General features: G+C 42.5%; 1 long non-coding RNA gene across 2 annotated transcripts in view; it reads left to right on the plus strand.

Moving 5' to 3' along the window:
* Window positions 1-21344, plus strand: part of LOC107130413 (uncharacterized) — an 81670-nt gene extending 60326 nt beyond the window's left edge. Inside the window, exons 1-3 of one of the 2 annotated variants that reach the window (XR_006699547.2) lie at window positions 14034-15350; window positions 16896-17012; window positions 21155-21344. This is a non-coding gene — a long non-coding RNA (uncharacterized lncRNA). Of the gene's footprint in view, window positions 1-14033; window positions 15351-16895; window positions 17013-21154 lie in introns of those variants that run through there. The other variant, XR_010588477.1, reaches the window with a different exon arrangement.
* Window positions 21345-22212: the final 868 nt, after the last annotated feature.

Here is a 22212-nt window from a genome sequence, read left to right on the forward strand (position 1 = left end):
CTGAATTATTTATTAAGTAATCATTTTCATTTCCCCATCTTTTTTCTTTTCTTTTCTTTTCTTTTTTTTGAGATGGTATCTCGCTTTGTCACCCAGGCTGGAGTGCAGTGGTGCAATCTTGGCTCCTGAGTATCTGACAATGCAGGTACATGACACCATGCCCAGATAAATTTTTTGTGTTTTTTAGTAGAGACAGGGTTTCACCATGTTGCCCAGGCTGGTCTTGAACTCTTGACCTCAAGTGATCTGCCTGCCTTGGCCTCTCAAAGTGCTGTGATTACAGGCGTGAGCCACTACACCCAGCCCTCCCATCTATTTCTAATTCATGACCTAGCTTCTGATTAGCTTGGGGTATTCTTAATAGATTAACTGTAATTCATGTAGTTTGGCTAAAAGCGGACATTTAGTGTTATAGTTAGTAGAATTTCCCTTAACTTTTGAAGCATAAGGAATGAATTGTTGAACTTTGCCAGACTACCATTTGGAACCACAATATTAGCTCACTGATGGTAAACAGGCATTGGGTGACTTTCTGCAGCTAAGCAAAGCAATCATGATTTGCCTTTATATGCCAGCATATTTGCACAGGTATTGCTGGATGGGTGAGAATGGCTGAAAAGAAAATTGTTAGTTCAACTGAAGGAAGGAAGTGCCCAGAAAGAAAAAGAAGATAAAATATTAACGTTTAGGTACTTAATGGCTAGGAATTAACTTATGAATCACAAAAGTTTTAGGAATTGTTGTGTAATATCAGTATTTAAATTATGGCAAAATGAATAAATATGCTTCATTTATATTGTGTTTATATTAAAATGCTCTTACATTTTGTGTATAATAAAATAAGAGCATTTTAATCTAAAATTATAATGTTCGAAGTATGATTGCTATTCTTTCATTAGTGCTTTATTTCCTCTTTGTATATTATCTAAAATACTGCATTTTGTTATATTATTAATATCAAGGCCTAATGTATTCAGTTTCTAGATGAACACTTTTCAAGTTGATTACAGACTTGATAGGGAATTACATTTATTTAATAGAAGTTTCTTTTGTACAATCTTAGCTAAAATTCTGAGAAACAAGACAAAGCTATAAGGAACCAGTTCATCTGCTGTAAAAGTACATTGAAACATTTTAAAGTGCAAAAAAACAAAATACCGTTTAAGAAGTATGTCTGAAAAGTTAATGTTAAATAAATTAGATTTTCCAGGTTATACTCTGTATATGCCCTAAAAAAGTTCCACAATACAACACACAGAAAACATACACATACTCACATAACAGATACATAATACATAAAACACCCACAGTGCACACATGCAAAACACAAATGGCAACCCCTATAAGCATATTAAGGTCTCTGAGAAGTCCTACAATAGAGACCTACTGAACTTTGTTTAATCATGTGCTTCTCCAATTGATCTCAGAATCCTTCCTCCACCATCACAGGTAACCCTGATTCCTGATGACTTTGTGTTCCTTGGAACATACTTTATGAATGACGGCTCTATGAGATTTTTCCAAGGAAAACCATTACATAGGATAAGTATAAGATGCCCTCAACATTTATAGGTGAAAAACAGATACTACCATTAAAATAACTCATATATCAGAAACAAAACAACACTTCCAAATTATGTAAAGAACATTGAGGATTCTTGCAGGGACTGAAAATCTTTATTTCCTTCTGGAGTCCAGGTTCTTTCTTTTGGTGTTATGTACAGATAAAGCCGGGTCTATCTGCAGGTAATCACAGTGCTGCTGTTCTCTGTTCATGTTGGTAGAGAGATGTGGTTGGGAAGTAAAAGGTGGTCATCTTCCTGCAAAATGAGTCATTAACCCAAGGGTGAAAGCTGTGTCTCCCCTACAAGTTCTATCAGCATCCTTTGACTTGACAGCACAATTGGGAGCCTTATCCTTTCTGCATTCCTGACACAGAGAACCAAAGGCCACTCCTCAACTTGCACCCCTCTCTCTGTATATTCCATAAAGAATTAAAAAGGAATATATTTCCACACTTTAAGACTGTACGGTGGGGCATTTGGAGGGTGCTTACTCTGACAATTAAAAGGATTTTATCTTCATAAGGAAACTGACATTTGCTGTCAGGATGCCAGACCACCATTCTATAGAAGCTTTTCTCTTTTTTTATGATCGATATGGTTTGGCTCTGTGTCTCCACCCAAATCTCATGTTGGATTGTAATCCCCATATGTCAGGGGATGCTCGTGGTGGGAGGTAATTGGATCATGGGGGTGGATTTCCTCTTTGCTGTTTTTGTGATAGTGAGTGAGTTCTCATGACATCTGATGGTTTAAAAGTGTGTGACACTTCCCCCTTCGCTCTCTCTGTCTCTCCTGCTCTGTCATGGTAAGATGTGCTTGCTTCCCCTTCGTCTTCCACCATGATTGTAAGTTTCCTGAGGCCTCCCAACTATGCTTCCTGTCCAGCATGTGGAACTGTGAGTCAATTAAACCTCTTTTCTGCATAAATTTCCCAGTCTCAGGTAGTTCTGTATAGCAATGTGAGAACGGACTAATACAGAAAATTTGTATCAGGAGGAGAATTGCATGAATCCAGGAGGCAGAGGTTGCAGTGAGCTGAGATCGCGCCATTGCACTCCAGCCTGAGCAACAGGAGTGAAACTCCATCTCAGAAAAAAAAAAAAAAAAAAAAAAAAAAAAGAAAGAAAGGAAGGAAGGAAGGAAGGAAGGAAAGAAGGAAGGAAGGAAGGAAGGAAGGAGAAAGAAAGAAAGAAAGAAAGAAAGGAAAGCCCCATTTTCTGGCAAGAAATTCAAGCTTGCTGCAAAAATGTGCATAAGTAATGAGGAGCTGAATGTTAATAGCCAAGGCAATGGGGAAAATATCTCCAGGGGATTTCAGAGACCTTCAAGGCAGCCCTTCCCATTGCAGGCCTGAAAGCCTAGGAGGGAAAAATGGTTTAATGGACCAGGCCCAGGACCCTCCTGCTCTATGCAGCCTTGGGACATGGCACCCTGTTTCCCTGCTGCTCCAGCTCCAGCCGTGGCTAAAAGGGGCCAAGGTACAACTCAGGCTGTTGCTTCAGAGAGTGCAAGCCCCAAGTTTTGGCAGCTTCCGCATGGTATTGGGCCTGCGGGTGTGCAGAAGGCAAGAGTTTGGGAGCATCTACCTAAATTTCAGAGGATGTATGAAAACACCATGCAGAAGTCTGCTGCAGGGAAAGAGCCCTCATGGAGAACCTCTACTAGGGCAGTGTGGAGGAGAAATGTGGGGTTGGAGCCCCACACAGAATCCCCACTAGGGCACTCCTTAGTGGTGCTGTGAGAAGAAGGCCACCATCCTCCAGACCCCAAAATGGTAGATCCACTGACAGCTTGCACTATGCACTGGAAAAGCTGCAGGCACTCAATGCCAGGCCATAAAAGCAGCCGCAGGGGTTATACCCCAGAGCCACAGAAGTGGAGCTTCCCAAGGCCTTGGGAGCTCACTCCTTGCATCAGCATCCCCTGGATGTGAGACATGGAGTCAAAGGAGATTATTTGGGACTGTTAAGATTTAGTGACTACTCTGCTGGGTTTCAGACTTGCTTGGGGCTTGTAGCCCCTTTGTTTTGGCCAATTTCTCCCTTTTGGAATGGGAACATTTAGCCAAGCCTGTACCCCTATTATATCTTGGAAGTAACTAACTTGTTTTTGATTTATAGACTCATAGGTGGAAGGGTCTCAGATGAGACTTTGGACTTGGACTTTTGAGTTAATGCTGGAATAAAAAAAGACTTTGAGGGACTGTTGGGAAGGCATTATTGGTTTTGAAATGTGAGAAGGATATGAGATTTGGGAGGGGCCAGGGGTGAAATGATATGGTATGGCTCTGTGTGCCCACCCAAATGTCATAGCAAATTGTAATCCCCACATGTCAGGGGAAGGGCCTAGTGGGAGGTGATTGGATCATGGGAGCGGATTTTCCCTTTGCTGTTCAACATGCCTCTTCCCCTTCACCTTCCACCATGATTGTAAGTTTCCTGAGGCTCCACCCATGCTTCCTGTATAGCTTGTGGAACTGTGAGTCAATTAAACCTCTTTCCTTCATAAATTACCCTGTCTCAGGTAGTTCTTTATAGCAATGTGAGAACAGACTAATACAATGATTATCTGTTTATTGTCTAAAAGATGGAGTCCTAATTAAACTTTCTGTTTATATTAACCCTAATATTTTGATCTTCATTTTTTTAACTTTGTAAACAGTAGAGTTTTATCCAAATGTGAAGTTTTATACCTTCACAGCTATCACTCCAATAAAGATGTTTATTCTATTAAACATAATATATTTTAAAATGTTTTAACATATACAAATATATTTACAACATAATCTACTGACTAAAGACTCCAACAAAGTTTACAGTACCTAAAACAGAATACAGATGCCTACAATAGTTTGCAGATTGATTTAGTTTACACTTACATCTATTGTTTTAAGAAATACCGTTAATGCAAATGCAGGATTTACAGTATCCCCATTATAGCAAGAAAAAATAAATTTATAAAGTAAAGTGTCTTTTAGGCATTTATTATGCCAAGTATGCCAGGTATTTACTTTTTTTTTTTTTTTTTTTTTTTGAGACAGGGTCTTGCTCTGTCCCCTAGGCTGGAGTGCAGTGTGCAGTCTCAATTATGCCAGGTACTTAAATAATTATTCTCATTATGACATAGGAATAATGGTCTTTTACTGATGAAAGATAAATTTTATTAGCTCAAAGACCACTGAAGAGCTTCCAAGAAGTTCCAGAGTAAAATCTGGCTATTCTTTATGGGAAATAAATAGAACAGCAGCAGTCTCTGTGTATGCCTTGAACATAAACTATGATGATTCCATTTATGTTAATTGGGCCTTAAGTAAATGACTTGTTACAAATAAAAATCAAATTTTAGAAACTAGTTAATACCACCAGCCTGAGTTCTTTTTTTTTTTTTTTTTTTTTGAGATGGAGTCTTGCTCTGTCTCCCAGGCTAGAGTGCAGTAGTGGCCCAATCTCGGCTCACTGCAAGCTCTGCCTCCCAGGTTCACGCCATTCTCCTGCCTCAGCCTCCCAAGCAGCTGGGAGTACGGGCGCCTGCCACCATGCCCGGCTAATTTTTTGTATTTTTAGTAGAGACAGGGTTTCACCATGTTAGCCAGGATGGTCTCAATCTCCTGACTTCATGATAGCCAGGATGGTCTCGATCTCCTGACCTCGTGATCTGCCCACCTTGGCCTCCCAAAGTGCTGGGATTACAGGCGTGAGCCACTGTGCCTGCTGAGCCACAAGTTTGATATTTAATTGCTTGCTTATGTCTAAGACATTTTACCATGAAGTAAATATTAAAAATTAACAATTATTTCTAACCTATACATAAGCCAAAATGCTCACTCTTTTTTTGTAGGAAAGTTAGAGATTTTGCATTATTGAAAAAGTTCACTTTCCAGGGCTTCAAAATGACCAGGGGAGTCAAGAGACACTACCATGGAATCAAACAATGAATTTTTGTATTAACCTATGTGTACATTGACTATTTCACATTGACTAAGTTACCTTAGCTAGAAAAACAAGATTCTGTCATTTCTTTCCTGATCTTTTCCTTTCCTTCCTTCTTCACCAAGGAGGATGGCCCAGTAGCAGCTCGGCCTATGCTTTTTAACCCACCTCCTCTATACCCTCTACCCAATGTCCAAATCAACCAAGGATCCCTGAAGGATTCTTTAACAGCACCAATGTACCGACCATTAGTCTACATTTTTCTAGATGTCTCTGAGGTCCAAGTAAAAGACAATATTTGTAACCAACTCACTGGAGTTGACCATCAAAACTCTTTTCCAGGTAGGGTCTCCTTCATTATCTGAGGCAGAATTTTTTTATTGCTTTCTTTCTTTTCCAATTGTATTAAGATATGACAATCCTCCCATGTACATCAAAGATGACTTATAGAATTTCTTGGTGGGCTATATTAGTATAAGGTGAGAGCCCATCACCAACTAAGATTTCAAGATGGCATTCATAGATGAGTGCATCAGTTACAAACAGTATGGAAGAGAGCTTTCTCCTACCATAAACATTGTTTCTTCTCAAATAAGAGTTTGCAATTTGCAACCAAATGGACTGGAAAATCTGGCACAAAAATCCTGGGCCTTTTCCACAAGTGTCCTGTCTGCTTTATTTTGGGCCATTACTTTGGCCACTATTTCTCATTGGGTTTTGTAATGTCATAAGTGAACAAAAGACCTGTGCAAACAGGATACAGCATGGTCTGATGTTCATAGCCTTTTCTGTAATTACAGGCACACTCAGGCATCATGGAAAATAATATGTACTGTGGAATCCCTCACTTGATGAATAATCTAGGTGATCAGAAATGTGGCACTATTTTGGCTTTCAGGTGGAAAATCACCCTGAATCCAACTTCCTGCTATGAATGAGTACTGAGCTTGGGATGGTGGAAATAGATTTTCAAGATAAATAATTATGGCCATATTCTAAGGTTTCTGGAATCAACTGTGTTCCCTTTAGGTGGTGTGGGATTTTGTGCATGGGACTGGGTGTGTCTATGTGTGAATCCAAATGGTGTGATTCTGAGTGTGCATGTGTTCTTGGCAAAATGCTCACTCTTACCATGGAAGCAAAACTCACTTCCGAAAATAACCTACAGAAATAATATGTAAACATATGGAGCTTTGAGATAGACTAAGAACATGCTCCTATGTTCTATGGATCAAAATGCAAAGGTATCTGTACATATGTAAATGAACACATTTTCATTAATTTGGGATATATTGATATTACATAACTATGTGCATACCTTTATAGACCATAAAACACAATTTTGACAATGTTTCTAATGACAACATACTTTCTAGCCCCAACTGCTGGAAAAAAATATGAAAATGAGTTTTTCTGTTTTTAAATACAGTTTTTAAGTGGAAAAGCAAAACCAACACTCTCTATTGCAACATGGACTGGCCTTTAAAAGGTTCAGAGTCAAAAACCTCTGGTTGTTCCCCAGTGTAATAAAACACATAAAGTTTCTCTCTCTGGTAAGGAAGTCTGATCATCTCTAGTGTTTTGTCTTAAAAATTGCTTTCCAGGATAAGTCAGGCGCAGTGACTCACACCTGTAATCCAGCACTTTGGGAGGCTGAGGCAGGCAGATCACCTGAGGTCAGGAGTTCGAGACCAGCCTGGCCAACATGGTGAACCCCCATCTCTACTACAAATACCAAAATTAGCCAGGCATGGTGGTATCACATTTCCCAGTCCCTAGAGCCTTTCCTTCCTTCCTTCCTTCCTTCCTTCCTTCCTTCCTTCCTTCCTTCCTTCCTTCCTTCCTTCCTTCCTTCCTTCCTTCCTTCTCTCTCTCTCTCTCTCTCTTTCTTTCTTCCTTTCTTTCTTTTTTTCAAGGCAGTGTCTTGCTGTGCCACCCAGGCTAGAGTGCAGATTTGATTTGAGACCATGGCTTACAGTAGCCTCGACCTCTCCTGGCCAAGAGCCCTTCTTAGCACTAACTGTGTACACTGTGTACTGCCCTTTAGCCTTTGCACTTTGCGGCCTACTCCAAGCCAACTGCGGAACGATTCAGGCGTCTCCGCAGTCTCCGAGTCTTCCTGGGTTTGGTTGTTAATCACTCTCGGCAATAGCCAAATCCCTTCCTCGACGTTGGTCTGTCCTCCCTAACTGAAAATGCAATTGAAGGTGGACCGTTTGCCTTTCTGAGGCGCCCCTTGTCAGTAATAAAGTAGCAACTTCAGAAAACTTAGGTGAGCAGCCTAGAGAAATAAGCAAAGGCCAGAATGTAGAAAGCCTTGACTCCATGCTGCTTCATGAGAACAGGGTTCTTAGTCCTATCAGAGCAGCAGCACCTTTTGACAGCGAACGCTGGCCGTCTTATCAAAGGTGGTGTCATCTTTCTTCAAAGCAATGCGGCTGAAACTCTCGACCAAGTTCTCCACAGCTTCTTCATCTTGCGGATCTTCTCGGCCGGCTGCGGCTCAAAGAGGTGGCACCTCTGGGCAACGCAGGGCCCCGGCAACTTCCCCAAACTGGTGGAGAGCAGGCGCACTCCAAGGCCTGCTCCTCCTCCACGCGCCCTTCCAGGGCTCAGGAGGCGGGCCGCAGCGTTTTCCTTGGTGCCTGGCCTACGTTAAGTCTTCCTCAAGGCCAAACTGACAATTAGGCACAGGAAGCCTGTATTGCTGAAATTGGAACAAAAGACTTATGTACCTTAAAGGTTTCGTATTTCATATTTTGAATAAAACCATAGTTTCCCACAGAGTGACTTCTACCCTATTTAAGAAATGGGGGCTGGGCGCGGTAGCTCATGCCTGTAATCCCAGCACTTTGGGAGGCCAAGGCAGGCAGATCACGAAGTCAGGAGATCGAGACCATCCTGGCTAACACGGTGAAACCCCGACTCTACTAAAAGTACAAAAAATTAGCCGGGCGTGGTGGCGGGCGCCTGTAGTCCCAGCTACTCAGGAGGCTGCAGCAGGAGAATGGCATGAATCCAGGAGGCGGAGCTTGCAGTGAGCCTGGATCGTGCCACTGCACTCCAGCCTGGGCAACAGTGCAAGACTCCGTCTCAAAAAAAAAAAAAAAAAAAAAGAGAGAGAAATAAAGAAAGAAATGGGGCTAGGAGTGGTGGCTCACACTTGTAATTCCCAGCACTTTGGGAGGCTGAGGCAGGTGGATCACTTGAGGTCAGGAGTTCAAGACGAGCCTGGCCAATATGGTGAAACCCTGTCTTTATTAAAAACACACTCACACACAAAAGAAAAGAAAAAAGAATAGCCTGGTGAGGTGGCAGATGCTTGTAGTCCCAGCTACTCAGCGGGGTGAGGCATAAGAATCACTTGAACCCGGGAGGCAGAGGTCGCAGTGAGCCGATATCGTGTCATTGCACTCCAGCCTGGGTGACAGAGTGAGACACTGTCTCTAAATAAATAAATAAATAAATGTAAAGAAACGTAATACCCTGGCAACTTCTAGATAAACTTTTTATTAGTAAATTACCTATTTATTAAGGTACAGTGAAGGAAAGAACTTGCTAAAAATTATTTTGATTCAGTCCACTCAATATTTGAATACATGCAAGATATTTTGCTATGCATTTTGCCTTTTGATCTATAAGCAAGAAGTAAATATATATTTTCATCCTTCCAGAATAATTTTCACCTGTATTTGATGGGTACTTGTAGACCAAACATGTGCCAGAGCCCATCTGTGCTTTTTTCTTAAACTCATAGGACTAACCAGGCTGGCAAGTGGTAAATGACACCAAACTAGGCTGGATTCATAGGAATTTTAAAATGTTAAGGGACAATATCTACTCAGAAACAAATATTCCGAAAAAATGAAAAATTTCCTTTATCACCATGTCGAGTTGACATTTTACCATCCTCTTCTAACCTTTTCATTGTAGCATCTTGAGTTGAAACACCGGAGCCAGCAGTTTGAAATACACATCTGCTTTATGAGGCTGTATCGCTATAGGACACTTCTGCCCTCTCAATGGTACAGAGATAGGAACTTCCTTAGCTCTTTTGCCTGAGATCCTTTGTAGAGACTCAAGCCTCAGTGATGGGATTCGGAGGACTGCCTGTTAATTTTCGAGAGTGGGTTGTGATGGTTATGTTTATGTGCCCACTTGGCTAGGCCATGATATTCAGTCAAGCTTTCTAGATGCTTGCGTGAAGCTATATGTAGGTGAGGTGAGCATTTAAATCAGAAGACTTTGACTAAAGCAGATTACCCTCCAAAACGTGGTGACCCTCACCCAATCAACTGCAGGCCTTAAGAGAAAAAAGGCTGAGCCCTTTTGAGGCAGAGGGAATATACCAGCAGGCTGCCTTCCAATTTGAGATGTAACATCTTGTCCCTGGGTCTTCAGCTTGCAGGCCTACCCTGCAGATTTTGAACTTGCTAACCTCCATAACCTTGTGAGCCAAGCAATTCTTTAAAATCAATCTCTCTCTCTCTACATACCCACCCACCCACCCACCCTTTCAGTTCTGTTTCTCTGGAGAACCCTGACTAATTGATGGGTAGCCTTTAATATGCTTCATGTCAAACCCATGAGCTGCTTCATAAAAACAATCTAGGATGGCAAGGAAGACTTTTTTGGCTTAGTTCCCAAATTTGGCTTTGACCTTTGCCTAGACTTTAGCCCCTGAATGCCCCACTCTGAAAACCCTGCGACTGACCCTCAGGACCCAGCTGTCACTGCCTCTTGAATAACACGCTAGGCTCCCTTACATAGAACTGAGTCTGAACCACTAGGCATTTTTCTCTCTAGCTAAAATTACTTGGGACTCACTCCTAACTGCACAATTAAAGAATCGATTCAGAATTTAACTAGTGAGCATGTCTGAGTTCCAATATCATACAAGGTTAATTAATTAATACTTTAAGATTCAAACAGCATTTTCCTGAACTTGCCTTGTTCACCTCATATGGAGAGGACCCTGTTCTATCCTAGTGCCATTTTATACAATGGTGGTGCATTTCTGCTCATGCTTTCCATTGCACCCAATGCTGGAGAGAGGACCTATAAAACACTAACCCATGGGGTCACTTGTGTAAATACTATAATCTATGTACATGATCCAGCTGTGAGTGTTGGTAATAGTCATAATTACAATGCTCATATTTACTGAGTGCTCACTATGTGCCAGGCATTACTTTGTTGGTACTAAACCCTTTAATGCTCACACCAATCTTAAATGAGGTAGGTGCTATGATTATCCCATTTTATAGATGAGGAAATTGAACCACACCCTCAATGGCACCATAAATAGTAGATGACCCCTGAGATTGTTCAGCTGCACTGACTGGGAGCCATTTGTAATGTTCTGCTGCTGGCCTTGGGAATTTCTCCTTCTGCTTCTATCCACAAGGGCACACAGCATGGCAATCCCCTAATCCTGCCTTTGAAGATGCTACCCTGAGAAACAGAGCCCATGGCTCTTTGCTTCCCACCAGAGAGCAGAGCTCTTCAGTCTTAGATATTTTTTCTGGCTGATCCTCTTTTCTGAAGTTGCTGTGGCTTCTGTTCTAGTGTCTAATTTGTCATAGTTCCCTTTTTTTCCTGCTCACCCCAATATGTGGCCCCTACTTGTTTTTGTGCTGTGTTTCCGTACCCTATCCCTTCTCTAGAGGGTCTCAGGAAACATCCTGGTGGGCTCAGCATGCTAGGGGCTGCTCTTCACCTTCTCAGCTCCTTCTTGATGTAAACTGTACTGCAAGACTGAGGGCTTTGAATAGTTGAGGCGTTTCTTATCTGTACAAAAAGTACACTGACTCACCTCTCCTGACTTGTACATGAGATTATCTTGACCCTCTTCACATATCTTGTTCCTTAACCAAAGTCCAACACTGCTCATTTCATTTAAGTATGACTTCAATGAACTTCTTAATTTGAAGACTTGTAACTTCTCAGTGATTCTGGTGAAATGTTTTCTTAACTTTGAGAGGACAGTCTTCTCTTCCTGCAAGTCACTGAAGAAATCTTCCTAAAGCTAATAAAGCCTTTCTGCACGTCTCTCTTTGGAGCAGACTTCAACTGGCCCTTTAACATAGCCCCTCCTTTGAGCACAAGCACACTTCTTCTTGTGTGTCTTTATATCCCCTTATACACCAGGAATCCATGGAGCCCATTGTATCAGGTACCCATACCCTGGTAACTAGGAAGTAGCATAAAAAATACTACCCTCCAAAAGGAGAGCTGTTACAACTCAATGCATTAATTCCTGCTAGAATTGAAGGGTTAGGTCCTGCTAGACCTGGGTAGACTGGGCTGTCACTGTCAGGAGGCAAGTACAGGCAGGAAAGAGCTGACAGAGTAGGTTTGAGACTTCAGAGCAGAGCCCTACAGTCAGAAACAGAGGTAGTGGCTCCTGGTGGCCTCTGGCACAGATACTTAGGAAATAATGGCTAGGTTGGAACCAGGAGAGGGACAGGGGACAAAGATAGAGAGCCAAGGGAAAAGCTGGATGTGGGTTCAAGCCCAGGCTACAAGACACAGAATTATGAGGCTCAAAGACATCTGTGCTGATACTGTCTCAGACAGCGATGGCTTTTCTGAAGTGACAGGTTGACCCCCATTCTCTGAGGATTAAAGGGTGCCATTGTCCTGGAACCGGCATGGAGGGCTCTTCATATCATAAGTGACAATGCTGACAGCACATTCATATTCTTTTCTTTAGCAGGAGTTTAGGTATTCCCAGAACACTGAATTGAACTAAGAGTCAGAGAAAGAGAGAGAAGTGAGTGAGATGCTGTTGAGTTGAGGTAACCTATCTCTGAAATACATATTTTAAAATGTAGCCATTTGTGTAGCTGATTGTCTCCTTAACATTCCATTTAGGAAAGGAAGGGGATCTGTCTTATGAGTCAGATATTTCAGTTTAGCCATCTCATTTGCTATTCCTCTCACAGTAGAGGAAAGCCAAGTGAGTTGTATAAATGGAATAATTACATTTCCTATTCCTGGGTGACACATTTGCCAATTCTTTCTTAATAGCATTAGAGCCAGGCACAGTGGCTCAGGCCTGTAATCCCAGCAGTTAGGGAGGCTGAGGTGGGCGGGCTTGAGCTCAGGAATTCGAAACCAGCCTGGGCAACATAGTGAGACCTTGTCTCTACTAAAAAATAGCTGTGCTGAGTGGCACACGCTTGTGGTCCCAGCGACTTGGGAGGCTGAGGTGGAAGGACTGGTTGAGCCTGGAAGGCTGAGGCTGCAGTGAGCTGTGATTGTGTCACTGCACTCCAGCCTGGACGGCAGAGCGAGACCCTGTCTCAAAAAAAAAAAAAAAAAAAAAAGCATTAGAATAGATAGATTCAGTGAAAACCCCCTGTGTACGTGCAAAAGGTAGTAGTTGTTAGTATAACTTAAAGCACAGGTCTCTGGACATAGTGAAAAAGAGGCCACACTGGTCCACAGATTAGAAAGATACATATGTAGAGAAAGTGATTTTTGAGCCTCCTTTGTGGATATTATTCCAACTTAATTCATAAACATAATTATAGCATTCCTCACTTATTTTAAAGCTGCTTCATCATTTTGTCCCATCCAGAGAAGACTCATCTCTGATAGGATAACTCTCATTTATCTCCAGTGTGGCTGGGATTCCCACCCATAAACCTGCATAATTAGAGGCCTGCAGGAGATTCACATTCCTTCTCTTGGTTTATCTTTTAAAAACTCTCATTTGTTCAGTTTCCCTGGCACATCATACATGTTCTTGCCTTCCTCTCCTTCTTCTCAGGCCCCCAGGGCACTACAGCACATTTTCTAGAACTTTCCTGAGACATAATGCCTTTATCTAAACACTCTGCGGTCTGAGTTCTGGTAAATAATGACAGGCATGTGTGGACTTGTGGGCAGAAGTGGGTTTTGCCCCTGTGCTTTTTCTCAGTGGGAAGTCCAGGAGGCTGGCCCTGTTTCAACCTCCAGATCTTTCTTTTTATGAAGATAATGATGATCACAGAGTCATATTATTGGCCTCCCTGCGGGCACTCAGAGGCAGCCAGCCCAACGCTCTCACGTTCCTTTGCCTTTCATTTGAAAACATGTAGGGGCACGTAGACTGGGTGAAGATAATTTCAAAAGAAGAATTTTTGAATTTAATTAAATAATACTTCGTAATAGTATACTTGGTTCATTTGCAGAGTATGGCAGCATGCAGAGGATTTCCACATGTATGATGCTATATAGTACTTGAAACATTGGGCCTGTTTGTTTTATGATTACACAAGTGTTAAAGCAAATGTCTCCCTCTGTTTCTATTTAAAAAGTGACAGAAATGGAATATTTGCCATTATCTCTTTTGCAGATACTATCCTATTTTCTTGCTTTTCAACACAGACTAAATTCTTCCTCAATCCAGTGCTCCTCCAAAGCCCCGTGTACTTCTTTTATATCCTAGCATTTAAGCTAAAATGAGTATTCATGGCCATATGCTTGTTAATTCCCTTTGCATGAAGGTGCGTTGTTGGCAATCTGTGCAGATCATTCTTTAGTTTGGACTTGCCCCTAGCAAACTCTTGGAGCGAGAGCTAAGCTCGGGTGGGCTGGCTTAGAGGACATTGCTTCCTCTTGTTTTCAGCAACAGCTCGCATCTCAAATAGTCCCCCAAGAGGACTATTTGATGAAGTTTTGGCATGTGGAAAATATAAATAGACTTTGCAAAGTGGTATGGACAAGCAGAGATTTTTCTGAACTAATATATAATGAGAAAATAACATTGAAATGGGAGCTGAATCCCTAAACCTGCATTGAAGAACTGCTTTCTTTTTTCCCTAAGCCTTCAAAATACTGAGGTGGGTTGCATGCCAATAGCCCTCAGTGGGCTATGCTAAGGGAGTCTAGGCTAGCAAAGTAAGAAAAAAAATGTATCATTTTAACAACAAAAAAAAACTCCTTTTATTGACTATGACATACATACAAAAAGATATGCATATGAGTTGTGGGAGCATCCACATGTGTGTGTATGTGTTTGCACATGTGCACACGTATTTCCTAGCTCTGTTCACTGAAAAGGTTTAGAAACCATGACCGACCCAGTAGCAATGGGCATCCCTCGTGCCCAGATGTGGCTTTGAAACACCATTTTTCCACTAACAAGAAAGGGCTATTTCTAGGTTTGGGATGGGCAATGTACAAGATGTGTCTGGAACACCTTGCTATACCAGATAATGAGAAAGCTCTTGAAGACCACCAGGATCATGTAGAAAACACTCGGGTCAACTCAAAGAGGCTTCCACTGGCTGATGAGGGGGAAATTTGAGCTTCAGAAAGGATAATAAATGTAATCATTATGAAACCCATCAAATAAATTGAAATCCGTGACTTCATAATGATATCTTAAAAATTGATCTCCTTCAGAGGATAATGGGAAAATAATCCATTTTTTTGTGAAAATTAGTAAATGAAAAGAAAGAATCAAACATTTATTCTACTTCTGCTAAGTGAACGTGCCACTGAGTAATCACATAGTAGATGAGGGAAAGCAAATTTTTAGAAAAGTGTTCCAGTGGACGAATTAATAAATGGAAAAGAAATGATAGAACTAGAATGTTACCATTTTGCAACCCCCTTTGAATGAATAGATCTTGGCATCAAGCATCAACAGCTGCTATTATCACAACAAGAGAGACAATCAGACACTGCATGTCTCATGGTGAAAGAACAAATCACCATCTAGAATCTTGCCAAAAGTTCAAACCTGAGGCTGATCAAGTCTCTGGATCCAGCTCCCATTTGCAGGAAATAGAGAAGACAGAGGACAATCAGTATACAATCAGCAAAGGCCAAATGGTGGGAAGTCTACCAGTCAAGTACCCAGGTAAGTCGGAAAAAAGAAAGGGATGGAGGAGAGACCCTGTAGAATATAAGAGAATTAAAAGACACGTCGAATTTATAAATGGGTAAAGCTACACTATAGTGTTTAGGAATGCATGCCTAGATGATAAAACTACAAGAAACACAAGGAATGGTTACTTAACACTTCAGGGAAGTGGTTAGTTTTGTGAGAAGGAAGCCATATTGAGCAGAATGAGACACAGAAGGGACTTTGGGGTTGCCGTGCAAAGTTCCATGTCTTGACCTGGACAGTGGTTGCTAAGGTGTTCACCTTTTAGCAATGAATTGGGCTATTAATTCACTTTGTGTGGTTTTCTTAATCTATGTTTTATTTTATAATGGAAAGGGTTAAGAGAGTAGAAGAAAAGAAGAAGAGCAATTTTTAAAGTTATATTTTATGAATGCCACAAAGGGCTTAACTAGTGAAGAGCAGCAGTTTGTGTCAAGACATTATCATGGAATGGTAATGAGTGTGAGCTCTGAGCCACCCTGGTGGGGTCTGAATTGCAGCTTTGCCACTTACCAGCTGTTTAACCCTGGGAAAATCACTCAGCCTCTCTGTTTCAGTTTTCTCTTCTGTAAAGTGGATGTCGTAATAGTTCCCACTTCATAGTGTCATCATAAGGTTTACATGAGATGATAACATGAACATTGAGAATACTGCCAGGCATATAATAAGGGCTCAATACAGCTGTGTTGTTCCTTCTTACTTTTTGCCTTTCTCTCCCATTCGTTTTCCTCAAACTTTGTAGCACTATCTCTTCCTTAAAATCCTGTGGAGTAGGGTGGGGAGTCCTCCACTAGTCCTAGCCTGTGTCTCTCTTGTCCTTCTATCCTCTGTTCCTCATTCTGGATTTAAATACCCCCAGGGAGAAATCTGAAAAGACAGGGAAGGAAAGATCCCAGCTGGGCACTCAGAACCTATTTAGAGGTGAGAAAGAGGGAAAGAGACTTTTCTTGAATCCACAGCGCTAGAACAGTGCCTGATCCAGAGCAAGCACGTAGCAGACATTTGCTGAAAGGATGAAAAAAAGAACTTGTAGAACATGATTTAAAAAGCACTGCTCAAGTATTTCTCTTTTGGATGAAGAGTTTGAAGTAGTCCATGACTTTATTTTTGCCTTTGTCCTGCCTAGCTATTTTTCTTCCCTGCTGCCCCATTTTGGTGTTCATGTCTAGGTATGAGTCAAATAGTCGAAATGTAGTATCTGTTGGCAAAACATACATATTGCACTGTTCTTTATTCAGAAAGCCACATGTGGACTCCAGCCCTATGCCTACCAACCATCTTGTCACTGTCACTCGGAGCTCCTTCCTGCCCAGCAGATGTGTCCACCCTGTCCTTCTTCCTCTAATGTTATTCCTGTCATTGTTCCCATACCTGACTCCCTCCCATCCTGTGTTCCAGTGTAGATGAGCCTATTGCAGCAAAGCCTTTGTGTACCATCCTCCCATAGGTAAATTTCCCCATCCACTGATTATTTCCCTCCTGTTTCCTTCAAAGCACTTACCACGTATCTACCCACAGATGAATATTTGTGGAGGAGTCCATGGCCTTGACAACAAATGACCAAACACGCACTACAAGAATGGAAGCATGAATGCAAGTTGATTTGTTTCTTGTCTCCTGCATAGCTTCATGAAGGTACTATGACTGTCAAGTTTACTAGTTTCTAGGTTTTAGTGGGTGCTCGATAAATACTTTGTGAATGAATGAATAAACAAATAGATAAAATGTGAAGCTTCAGGCTTGGGGTTGGGGAAGGTTGTTCTACAAGATGACCTATCAGAGTCTCATTGTGAGGTGGAGCCAGGAGATGGGGATTCCAGGACAAGGAAGTAACATTCACAACCTTGAGGAAATAGGCAGTTTTCCCTGGAAGATCTGCCTATAATGAGGGAGACCACCCCATACCTTTATTCAGAGATGGGATGGAAGGCAGGACTCAGGAACAGGAACTGAGCCTACAGCCAACGACGAGGGCCTACGATGCTGAGCAGGATTGCTGGGCCTATTGTGCCCAGTGGACAGTCCTTAAGATGCTGATTCTGGGCATTTGGAGGTTTCTGAGAGTGAATGACGACTGAGTTCCATCAGGGGACTCAGCGTGGCCTGTCACTAACAGGGTGCTTTAGGATTTGGAGTGATCCATAACTATAGACAGAGTATAGCTAAAAATGCCTTGAATTTGACCTTAGTTTTGTCACTTACTGTGTTATCCTGAGCAAATTTTTAACTTCTCAGCAACTTGGATTCATTGTTTATAAGATGAAGATCAAAGTATGTACTTTCTGTGGTTGTCATGACAATGAATTAAGATCTTTTCTCAGGTAAACTGCCCCATCCAGTCCTGCTCTCATCTGGTTGTGCATTAGAATGGTCCATGAAGAATGTAAACACTGCACACACACCTGGGTACTACTGCAGCAGATTCGGACTCAGTACTTCCGGGGTGGCCTCCAATCATCTGTGGTTTTGGAAAGCTTAGAGGTGACCATGAAGCTCAGGCAGAGTCGAGCAAGGTCGAATTGGTATATATAAGGCAACAAAAGGTGGAAGCTTTTCCAGCCACTTCCTCCTCTGCTGCCACTGCCTCATCTTCTTCTTTCTGATCCTTTTCTCCTTTTTTTTCTTCTTTGTTATTGGGTGTGAGCATAAGTGGACAAAGTCACAAGGTAACTGGAGAAGCAGTGGCATTAAAAACAATTAAAGACTGATAATATCTACATTGGATGTTGATTCCAGCTAATGACTAGATGAAGGCTATGAGAATTGAGGTCTTGGTGCTAATTAGTCAGCTTTGAATATCTGGAACAGCAATTGCAAAGGTGTGAAAGATGGCACTGCCAGTACTTCATTTGCATAGAATGACTCTTACACATGCCTTTCCAGTTTTCCTATATTTAAAAAAAAATTGGCTGGGTGCAGTGGCTCACACCTGTAATCCCAGCAATTTGGGAGGCTGAGGTGGGCGATCATGAGATCGGGAGATAGAGACCATCCTGACTAACACAGTGAACCCCGTCTCTACTAAGAATACAAAAATTTAGCCAGGTGTGGTCGTGGGCGCCTGTAGTCCCAGCTACTCAGAAGGCTGAGGCAGGAGAATGGTGGGAACCCAGGAGGTGGAGCTTGCAGTGAGCCAAGATCACACCACTGCACTCCAGCCTGGGTGACAGAGCGAGACTCCATCTCAAAAAAAAAAAAAAAAGTACTTTCTACTAGACAGTTTCAGATACTCTCAAACAAAACCATTTTAAAATAAAGATTGTAGAGTGGTTTAATTTTCTTGTGTAATGAAAATTTATTGAGTACTTTCTGAGTACATAGCATTGGGTTAAGGACTATTAACATGATTTCATTCATTCATTTATTCAACATGTGTTTATTGAGCACTGCTGTAGGTGTTAGAATACAGTAGTGAAAAAAAAAAAAAAAGATAGAAGTCCCTATGCTATAAGAGCTTACATTCTAAGGGGAAGAGACAGGCCATAAAAAAGTAAACATAGTAAGAAGTAAATCATAAAGTGTTAGAATGTGATAAAATGTTACTTAAAAGTATTTTAAGTACTGGGAGCTAGAGCATCTTGTATGCCTCACATACAGAAAGACCAGTCAGTGCAAAGGCCCCGAAGTATACAAGATGTGTCGGAGGAACAGTAACAAGGCCAGAGTGGTCTCAGTGAAGTGAAGTTAAGGAATAGGGAATGAGGTGGAAGAGAAAATGACCTTGTAGGTCATTTCGGACTCTGGCTTTAACATTGAGTGAGATAGAAAGCTACTGGGGTGTCAGGGGCAGAGGAGGTATAGGATTTGTATTATAACCAGATCACTCCGGCTGCAGCATTGAGAATAGATCATAGGAGGGCAAAGGTGCAAGAGAGGATGCAAGAGAAGAGACTCTAATGGGAATCCAGGGAGAGCCCCAGTGGCTTGGATGAAGATGGTGGCAGTGGACGTGGTGACATATGAATATATTTTGGAGAAAAATTCAGCAGGATTTCCTGATGTGTTGACATAAGGTATAAGAGAAAGTGTGGAATTAGTGACTCGAAGGCTTTTGTTGTTGTTTGGTTTGGTTTGGGGTTTTTGTTTGCTTTTGCATTTTTTCCTGAGCAACTGAAAGGACAGAATTGTTTTCCAGATGGGAAGATTGTGGGTGGAAACTGTTCGGTGAGGAATATTAAAGTTTACTTTCGGTGACTTGAGTTTGACCCCCAAGTGAAGACATCCAGGAGGCATTGGACCTGAGCATTTGGAGTTGGGAGAGGTATCTGGGCTGGGGGGACATACGAGGGACCATTGGGGTACAGATGGTGTTAAAAGCCAGAGACTACATGAAGTGGGTGAAGGTGCAGATGGAGAAGTGAAAAAGTACAAGGACCAAGCTCTATGGCACCCCAAGAAGTCTGGGGGACAAGGAGGGACCAGCAAAGGAGAGTGATGAGGAACGACAGGTGAGGTGAAAGGAAGATCAGGGCAATGTGGTGTCTTGGCAGCAAGTGTGGTGAGGAAGGTGAAGAAGGGGGCAAGGAGGCCAGTGCCAAATGCTGCTGGGGGTCGGGTTAAAGGAGGACTGAGAAGTGACCATTGGATTCAGTAATGGGGAGGCCATTTGTTACCCTGACAAGAGTAGAGGGGTTAAAGCCCACTTGGTTGGGTTGACAGAGAAGGGAAGGGAGGAACTGGAGACAGAAGAGAGTAACAGGAAGTAGTTCACAGGGAACTGGGTCAAGAGGGTTTTTTTTGTTTTTAATTTTTTAAGTGAGAGTGATAATAGCATTTTTGTGTGAAGATGGGAATAATACAATGAGAAGAGGGATTATTGATGCCAGAGAGATAGGAGAGCTGCTGGAGCAATGCCCTAGAGTAGGTGGGATGAGATGGGATCTATACACAGGTGGGAGGTTGGCATTAGATGGGCACACGGACAGGCCAGCTATTGTATCAGGTGAGAGGTGGCACATGTGGGTGCTGACGCTGGCAGGGGTAATGAGTCTAATGATTTTCCTGATGGCTTCAATTTTCCCTGTGAAACAGGAAACTAAGAACGGGAGAGAAGATATCAGAGGCTTAAGGAGAGTGGATAAGGTATTACATGGATGTCTAGGAGAGTGGGAGAGTCCATAGACCAGGGAAATGAACACAGTTGCTTGGCCACACCAAGCGCTCACTGATGTTAACTATCACAAACATAAAGTGGGATTGGTGCATGTAGTTATGAGTTTTTTGCTAGCCATGTTTGGCTTTTCGGGTGCAGACACAGTTTGCTAGATTTAACCAGGGTTGAGGTGTTGCCAAGTGAGAAAGCTACAGAGAGACAAGGAAATAGAGATTAGATGCAAGGGTCCATCATGATAATTGTCCAGGCAATGAAAGGAGGCTCAAAAGGGAAGATAGTGAGGGGCAGCAAAAGGTGGCGGGATCAGTGGATGGGCACTCCCAGTGGGTTGAAGGTGGTGAGAGAAGAGGATGGGCATTCCCAGTGGGTTGAAGGCTTACTGGAGTTGGGACACTGGGGGGTATGAACTGGAGAGTCAGGAAGTAAGTGATCAGATGCTGGGATGGATGAAAATGAGAATATGGATGGCAAGGTGGTTGTTCACCCCCAAACATGGTTGGAATACATTTTTTTGTTCCTTTTTGCAGATATGGCCAATGCTTAGTTCTGGCAAAGGAAATGTGGATGGAGATGATGTATCCAGTTTCTAGGCCTGGCCCATAAAAAAAAAATCATCTCATGCAATTCTATACCCTTTCTCTTTTCTGTCTGCCACTGAATGCAGAGAATCCAGCCAGGACTGTGAAGCCCCAGGGAATGGCTGCACTTCAAGTCAGAAGGAGCCTGGGTCCCTGAATCATCGTGTAGAAGGCTCTCCACCCAACTCAATGGTGCAATGGACCACAAGCAAGAACTTAATTTAGAATGTGCTTATTTTGTTAGATTTGGTAATTAAAAAATTGATCCCACTCTGACTGAATCAGAGATGTTGAAGTCATTGGTCTGGGAGGGTATGTTCCTGGGAGTGGGTGGCTGAGGTGAGATTTCAAACAGGGTTGTTGAGGAAGAGGAGTTCAAGTGACTGAGAGGACATATTGTTGGATAAATTGTGTGTGTGTGTGTGTGTGTTGAAATCACCAAGAATAGGGAAAGAAGTGTATAAGAGAGTGTGGCAGTGAGCCCAGAGCTAAAAGAAATCATGAGCAGGGAGTAATACACGAGTACAGAGTAGCAGCAAGCAGAGGCAGTGAGAGAAACAGCTGAGGGATTTTAGCAAGGGAGGAGGGAGGATGGTATGGAAGCAGTATCTGGGGGCCAAGAGGACACCGCCCCATCTCCAAGCCCAGTGGTGAGGAGAATAAGGGGAAAACGTCAGTGCAGGAGAAGCTACGGGGAAGGAGGAGCAGCATCGGCAGGAGGAGCCCCAGGTGAGAGGGATGTTCAGGGAAGAGGCTACAGATTACAGGGATTTTGCTAAAGAGGGTTTCTGAATCCAGACGCACATTAGAGGGCTCTTGAGATGCTGGGGTCTTGTAATGGGAAGATGGAGACAGAATGAGGATGTGTGGAGCCCTATGGCGAGCAGAGAATAAAGAAGTGGGGTGACCTGGGAGCCTGGGATTCTTGTGACCATCGACACAGGTATCAAAGGCATGATGCAGTTAGTCCTGGAGAACCTGAGGCAGGTGGTGGTGATGAGGGGCAGGGAGCAGTGGTGTCTGGGACTCAGTCTTGGCTCCTGTCTCTGGAGGCAGTGAGACCTGGGACAAATGGGATTAGTCCCACTTTAAGACCCTTAAAGGGTCCCACTTTATAGGCTTAAGACCCTTAATAGGCTGCTTC

Source organism: Macaca fascicularis, chromosome 7 (genome assembly GCF_037993035.2).
Source record: "Macaca fascicularis isolate 582-1 chromosome 7, T2T-MFA8v1.1".
In the NCBI taxonomy this organism is placed as follows: Eukaryota; Metazoa; Chordata; class Mammalia; order Primates; family Cercopithecidae; genus Macaca; species Macaca fascicularis.